Genomic DNA, 8406 nt, shown 5'->3' on the forward strand with positions numbered 1-8406 from the left:
TGTTCGTATAACTCAGTCCTTGCCCATGATTTTAACCCTTCAACAAAACTGAAGATTTTGTCCTTCTCGGTCATATCAGATATGTCTAACATCAGCCCCGCAAATTGCTTCACATATTTCCGAATGGTTCCAGTGTGCTTTAATTCCCATAGTTTCCATCGAGCCAGAATGTCGACATTCTCGGGGAAAAACTGTGAGCGAAGTTCTCTCTTCAAACTGTCCCAAGTGTCTATTACGCAACGCCCTTCTTGAATGTCAATATATCGGGACCTCCACCATAACTTTGCATCCTCAGATAGATGCATGGTCGCCAATGTCACTTTGGCTTCCTCCGCCACGGTGTTTGTGGCTTTAAAATACCGCTCAATATCGAAGATAAAGTTTTCCAATGCCTTTGCATCCCTTGGCCCACAGAAGGGCTTGGGTTCTGGGATCTTTATCTTGCCAATTGTAATCGCTCCTCCAGCCGGAGCTTGATTGGCCAACGCTCGCATCGTAAGGTTCACCTTCGTGTTCACCTCTACGATTTCATTTCTAACGACATCCAGGGTGGCTCGAAAGTCCTCTGTCATACCATTTATCATCTCCATTATATCCTTCTGAGAGTTATCTAGCCCGATGAACTGTTCCCACGCTCGTAGGGAACATTTTCAATTTTCCTGATTTGTGACTCTAACGTGTCAACTCTAGCCAACAAATCATGTATGGGTAATCCGTCCAGGCGACCAGACACCGCATCAACAACATCGACTCTCTTGGCAACTTTCTCAAGTCGTTCTTCCAGAAATCGGATGGAATCAGAAACTTTCTTTAGGTGGAGCATTTGCTCTTCGATCACCACCAACCGTTCTTCATGGGTCTTGCCCGTTCGTTTTACCGTCAACATCTCTCTGTCTAAACTGTCAGCCAATTTGGCTCTGATACCACTTGTCACAATCGTAGCGTTTCAACCTCGAGAAGGACGATTGTGCGACACTTGTTCTAACTCAACGAACAAGCAAGTCGATAAAAATCCAAGAGTTGTAGGTAACGTCGACGTATGTCGTAACCTTCCTTTGCGTTTTAGGGAAATTTTATTTATAAAACGCGGGAAAGAAAAAAATAAATTGAAATAGACGTTACGATAAGCATTAAAGACCGTCAATTGCAAGGAAAAATGGTTGCTTCCAAAGAGTACAACTAATGCTCGAGCGGGGATTCAACTGGTATGTCTCCCCTATAATACATTTTGAACATTTTCAGCTCTGGCAGGCTTGCATATGAAAATGCGAAACGTCACACCCAAGATTTATGATCTAGAATGAAAAGCAAACACCTAAACTAGTCATGGAAACTAAAGATGAGATAAACTGGGGATAATCGGAGCATATAACCAAAGGTAAACACACTTTGGAAAAATATGTCCGTGACACCCGACACCAGCACCCACCATCGGGCCCATGCGCACGGGCCCATGCGTATGGCCAGGCGGCAAGCCAAGCAACCGCGGCGGGGCTCCAGTCGGCCGCCCATGCTCGCCCAGGTATGGCGCGCACGACGTCCGCGCACGCTCGCCGATGCTAACATTGCGCGCAGCCTACACCAGCGACAGGCGCGCGCGGCCCCCTAGTGCGCTCGCCCCGTGTCTGCCCCAGTTCCAGATACTCCGAGAACCTCCCAGAAGCTTCAAGAAGGACCTAGACACGCCCATGTGCGTGCTGCCTCGCCCATGCTCGACCTAGACAGCCTCAGAAGCCTCTAGAACGCCCTAGACAGTGCTGGAACGTGCTGGAATGCGCGAGAAGCTCCCGAGAAGGCCTCAGAATGTGCTGGATGATTCTGAAACGTGCTGGAACACTTTAGAAGGCTATTATGACGGTTAAGAAGTGTCATAAAAGGTCTAATCCTCTCTAGAATGTTCTAGGCTTCCTTGTAATGTACTAAATGATCTTGTATCATCTAGAAACTCCCTTGGCCGACCTTCTAAGGCCCAAGGTCGGTGGGGAAGGTCTATAAATACTTAGGGAGGGCCTCATTTGTACCAAGCCTTGCAACCTTGCAACTTTGCATGTGTTAGCCAAGCAAGGTCACCTTGCCATACCAAGTCTCCTTGCCCATGGCCCCCATGGCAAGAGACAACATATTTGTACCCAAATGTGTATTAATCTATTCTTGGAATGCAGTGTATCATTCCCAAGACGTATCCATCCAAACTCCCTTATCCTTCCAACCTCTCTCGTGTCTTGCAACCAACCCAATTAATTTCGCTGCAACACGTTGGTGTAGTGCTTGGCGCACTACCCCTTCCCGAAAAGGCTTACTTGGCTACGTGGGCATTGTAGTTAGCCAAGTGCCGCACGTATGGTTAGCTTCAGACTTTAACCACGTGACACTAGCCTCATCAGTCGTCTTCCTTTCTCTATCAAATAGCCGCCGACCCTCTTCTCCGGCGACACTCCAGCGGCCACACCCACCGAACGCCCAGCTCTGTAGTCGACGACGGTCTACGTTCACTCTGTACGGCTTCAGGAGCATTGTTTCTTCTTCGTTCGAGACTCCAGCGTGAACGAACAACAAGTTCTAGATCACGTTTTCAATGACTGGGTGTGTGTTTCCGGCTGCGGCGGCGTTTTTGGCTTAGGGATAAGTGTCACTCGTGGAAGTTCAATAGGTGTTAATCTTTGTCCAAGGAAGTGAATTTTCAAGGATGATTGTCGATCGAGGTAATTAGTTTCAAAATTGTTTGCATGCTTTAAATGGCGATTCATATGTGGTCGATTGTTAATTGACATCTCGGATTGAATGAACTGTTGATCTTACCAAGGGGTAGCCATACCTGCTGGGCTACATGAACTATGCATTTTTCCTACTTTGTATTTGAACTGAATGATTGAAAGTTTTGTTTGTATGGATGTATTTGTTGATCGAAAGTTCTTTTTACCGATTGAAGAATTTTCATTTGAAAGTATTGAAATATTAGTGTTATAAAAAGTATGAAAATACCATTCATTATAGGAGTTTCAGCTTGAAGCATTTAGGTTTTAAAACTTATTTGCTTGCAATATTTTGATTTTGAAAGTATTCTTTCTAGAAAAATTTTGACAGAAAGTTCTGTGAATTTCAAAGCTTGATATGAGAATTGCTTATTGAGTATTTTTGTACTAATCTTTGATTTCAAAGTGTTTTCAGATGGAAAATCAGGTGATAGTTTTAAAGGGTAGTTAGGGTGACTCTATTCTGAAGCAGCCACCAAGCAGAGTCTAAGTTGAATTTTCGTTTCCTTTGATTATTTGATCTTTACAAACTCTTGTCTAATTTGGTCAGTTTAGCCTTCTCGATTCCCATTGTCAGCCATTTCTATTTCCCAATCTAGACAATGTTTTCTAACCTTTCTTGCTTATGATTCTACAAATTACTATAATCCCTCATCGTTTCACCCAGATTTGTGCTTTCATTGATGCAAAGGTCAAATGGGTTAGAGATCCATACCTTGATTTTGCAGTTCAAAGAGAGAAAAACCTCAAACAAGTAATTTCCCTTAAGAATATAATAATTTCGAGTCCTTTAACATCTGTTCCACTTTCTTCTTGTCTTTTTGCTTAATCAGAACCTCAAAGTTCCCACTACCACCATCTCCAAGTTCTTCGAGTTATACCCTTATGTTTTCATCCAATTCCAGCCTAGTCTTGGTCTCCATCCTCATGTCAAAATCACCTCACAAGCTTTACTTCTCCACAAGGAAGAATCAACCATTCATAACTCTCGACTGCATAGAGATGATGTTGTGAAGAGGTTAGCAAAACTATTGATGCTCATAGGGGTTGGAAAATTTCCCCTATATGTTATTGAGAGGTTGCAATGGGATTTGGGTTTACCCTATAGGTTCATTCCAACCCTTCTTGCTGGTTATCCTGAATATTTTCAAGTTTGTAGTGTGAGAGACTGTTTAACAGGTGAACAAACTCTTGCATTAGAGCTACTTTCTTGGAGGAAAGACCTTGCAGTCTCTGAATTGAAGAAAAGGGAATCTCTGGAAGGAAATTTTGGGAGAAGGAAAATAAATCATATTCCATTTCCAATGAGTTTCCCGAGGGGTTTTGATTTGCAAAAGAAAGTGATGAATTGGGTGGAGGAGTGGCAGGATTTGCCTTACATTTCGCCCTATGAAAATGCATTCCATCTAGCACCAAATACGGACCAAGCTGAGAAATGGGTTGTGGCTGTTCTCCATGAGTTGCTTTATCTTACGATCTCGAAGAAAACCGAAAAGGAGAACATCTTCTGCTTGGGAGACTATTTGGGGTTTGGTTATAGGTTTAAGAAAGCCATAGTTCATCACCCAGGTATATTTTATGTCTCAAACAAGATTAGAACACAAACTGTAGTTCTTCGGGAGGCTTATAAGAAAGATTTTTTTGGTAGAGAAGCACCCTTTGATGGGGATGAGGCATCGGTACCTTCACCTTATGAACAAAGTTATAAGGAAACCTAGACCAGATGTCATATTAGCTTCTTCCAGAGGTAAAAGTAGCAATATTGCATTGGCCAATAAAGAAGTTTAAATGAAAGATTTTGTTGTCCTTTTTCATTCATCGGTCTTGAGGAATACTATGCTGTCTCATAACAGTGCATTTCATGAGTGAAAACAGTATTAAAGCCTTCATGATCAGACATGACTCTGGCAGTTGAATTGTTTTTTCTTAAGAGCTTGGTGACATCTTGGTAGAGCATCAGAGAAATTTTGTTAGTTAAATTGTGTTTAGGTTAGCGTTAATTGACTTGTATTCTCCCTTTTGAGGTAGAAGGTTCAATAAAGGGTAGTGAATAGTTTGACATAACAATTGTTTGTAATAAATTGCTTCCGTTGAATTGTGTAAGTTGTAAAAGTTCATATTTCTTAAGTTTTCCATGTTTTTGTTATATAGGTATATTAAAAAATACAGGCTGTTACAAAATTCTTCCCAAATTTTTTAGTTGTGCAGTGGTCCATCTTCTTCTGCTATCCTCTGTAGCTTTCTGAGTTCTCTGACTATAGCTCGACCTTTAAGCTTTTTAAGCTTTCTTAGGCTTTTCCATATAGAGGTTGAGCTAACTGAATTTTCCTGTAACACTAACATTAATCTTTGGCTTTACCTTTGTGTTGTAACATGTTATTACTACTTAGTGACTTCCATTACAATATCTATTAATCTAACCTTCATTGTTGGCTTAAGTTGTTCTGGTGTAATATGTCAGTAGTTTGTAATTTTAGAGAAAGACCTTAAGGCATGTAGGAAAATAATAGGAAGGCAATTGTCAATTGTGAAGTCAAGCACATGAATGTTTTGACTTTTGAGTATGAGTATTATTGTATTATATAATACAACAAGAATGCCTTCATTGTTTTTTTTTTTTTTGACTAATAAAATTGCTCTGAGTTGTAATATGCATTATGCATATATGTGGTTCTGAGTTTGTATAAATATTATTTCTTATAGTGTATTTAGTTTCTTTAAAATATTAATAATAATAATAATATATAAAAAAAAGTTTCTTTTACGAAATTTTATACACTGTCCAACTTTTTACTGAATCAAACTCCAAAAATATTGAATCCAAAAATAATTAAAGAAATTGTAATGTATAACCAAATAACTTGTATATTTTGTAAATACAACATAGTTCTGATTTTTTTTTTTTTATCTTTCACTTTTTTTTTGTCGTGAAAAATTGTTTTATAAAGGATTAGGACTTTAGTGAAATAACTCTCAAATTCCCTAATGGATAGCCAGTTTTAATACTCCTAACGTATGCAACTTTAGTGGAATCTGGATGGATATTATTGGAATAACTCCTAACGTCAAATAAAAAGCCTACATCAGAAACTTCTTTTTAAAGGAACATGACTCTTTTAATGGATAAACAAGTCCTCTGGACGGGGTCCATATGAGAAAAGAATTCTAGAAAGTTTCTTATCAATGATCTTTGTCAATATTCTTCCTTTGCAAAATGAACCAAAAATCTTTGCAATATTCTTCGTACCTCCTACTCATCCTCTAGACTTGTTTATCCATTGAACAAAAACAAAGGCTCCATAAGATAGGGTATTTTTGGGATATTGCCTAAAATCAAGCGAAAATCTTCTATATATTTTTTTGTGCCCAACTCTTCTATCTTAGATTTTTATCTTTCTATATATTCTCATTTACAAAGATCAAGCCTAGGTCTTGAACTTTTTCCATAAGAAGTGGAACCCTCTATTGAGGTGCTGAGAACGATAATGTACGAGTCAGTCCGTGAAAAACTCACAACTGCTACGTGGGCTTCTTCATCCTAATCGAATTTGCGGAAATTCCATCATCTATCCCATGAAAGGGAAATAGAATTGATTATGTATAATAATCAGTGACTTTGAAAGGAGTGCAAAAGAAAGGCAGAGGAGAAAAGGCGAGACCAAAAGCTTTACCGTCTTCTTTTGGAGCAGGAAGCCTCATTCCTTCTTATTTCCTTTTATTCATTCCCAGTTTCAGCTCTTCTTGCTAAGGATGGATCACTCTTTCATTCGTGAGGTTATTAGATAAGTGGCTTAAAAGGAGAAATAATGGTCGAAATACCGTAGGTATTAGCTCAAATTCAGAAATGCAAGGTTTTGACTCCCTCGCTCCTACGCCTTCCTATGCCTTTCATCCTAAAGTTTCTGAAACTTCCTTTTATTTCCAGGTAGACTTTTGAGAGCAGGAAGACAACTAATCGTGCTGGTTGGAGTCTCCAACGAGTATCTGGATCTCCCCTCCTCCTCAAACCTTTTTTCTTAAATGCGCTTCTCACGCATATTGAATTGCGCCTCTTGGCACTACCCATAATGATCCTTCTCATTATTTAAGTGCATTTGAACTTCTAAGTCGATCTCTTGTGATAAATGGACATGATACCTTCTTACAGAAAGACAATTGTACCAGTTTGTAATTAGGTTCTGCGTTGAAGACCTTATTTGTAAAGCTCTCTAGAAAATAGATGAAAACGAAGTGAAAGAATTTCATTTTGATGCTTCACTCAATTTTTTGAGGTTGAAAAAGAACTGAAGGGGTACGATCGGCCCATGGGGTGTGGCTCATGGTGGTTAAGCTAGTGGCTATCTCATTGCTTATGAGAATTTCACATTCATACTCTTCAGAAAGGTTTTCTCGTATTTGGCATCCAACCTGAATGACGTCTAGAATGGTTAATAATTTCTTCATGCCTTGCTTAGCTTCTTCCTGATTCCCAAACTAACGAGACAAAGGCAAGGAAAAGAGGTTCAAAGAATATTGACAGTCGCGGCAAAGGTTGAGGTCTCAAGAATCTTCCCCTAATCTCATATACTCTATGGTTGTCCTATATTCATGTATATCAAGAAAAGCTAAAAGACAGACACCCATTCACTTGTCTTAGTGTACATAAAGTCAAATTATTCGATTTGACATTCTTCCATTTCCTAAAGTCCTAAAAACAAGGTGCGTGCAGACGCGAGGTTCTAATTGATCAGTAGTTGAAGGAGAGAAAGTAGCTTATTTCTAAGAAATTCTTATTACTATGGTATGATGAACAAGTAAGAAGGAGGGAAGGAAAAAGTCCCAACAAAAGGAACCTACGACAAGGAAGGAAAGCCTATTACCCACAAGAGTGCAGAATCAAGGAAAAGCTGCGGGTACGAGCTCTCTTTCATTCGTCGAACTCAAGCAATCTCCGTTTTACACCTCTACTAAACTGAATTAGTTGGCTTTTCCAAACTAGTAAAAAGACTAGAAACCTTGGACCTATGGCTATCCAACCAGGTCTTTCCACATAAAGGGGAAAGAGGTAGAAAGGAATAGCGAAGATGAGTTAAAGATCAAGAGGCATCAAAATGAAATTCTCCTTATATCTTTTCTTTCGAGATGATTAACTTCCTTATTTTTATATCTTGAGTCTATCTTCTTCTTTCTTTATGTAAGACCCAAACTTTGGGTAGTGTAGTCTTTTTCAAAGAGTTTAAGAGGTTTGAAAGAAGGAAAGTTTTTGGTTCAATATCAAAGAATAGTACTTTTTAGGCGTATTGGGTTGACTTGGCAAAATGGTTTTAGAGGTTAGAAAGGGTTTTGAGTGTTTAAGGTTGGCAAGAAAGAAGGATTAAAGAGGTTAGGTGTTTTAGCTAACTTCAGAAAGGAGTTTCTCACAACTCGGAAAATTACACTCAATCTAGACTTGAAAATTCATAATTTGAGTCTAGTTTATTGAAGAAGGTTGCTGGGCGTTTTGGATATGAGAAAGTTGACGTTTGGACAAAAGAAGGCAAGAGGGTCAGTTTGCGAGTGAATCTGAGCAAGCTACACTCTTAGAACGCTACAGAACGCATCGTTTGGCGTTTTCTTCCCTCAAAATTTCAGGAAAAATTTTTTAGGGAAGAAAACACATTTAGAGAAACTTTGT

General features: G+C 39.3%; 1 pseudogene; it reads left to right on the forward strand.

Moving 5' to 3' along the window:
* The first annotated feature begins 1761 nt into the window (after positions 1-1761).
* On the forward strand, positions 1762-4885 carry LOC116406413 (annotated as a pseudogene).
* The last annotated feature ends 3521 nt before the right edge of the window (positions 4886-8406 follow it).

Source organism: Cucumis sativus, unplaced genomic scaffold (assembly GCF_000004075.3).
Source record: "Cucumis sativus cultivar 9930 unplaced genomic scaffold, Cucumber_9930_V3 scaffold99, whole genome shotgun sequence".
Taxonomy (NCBI): Eukaryota; Viridiplantae; Streptophyta; class Magnoliopsida; order Cucurbitales; family Cucurbitaceae; genus Cucumis; species Cucumis sativus.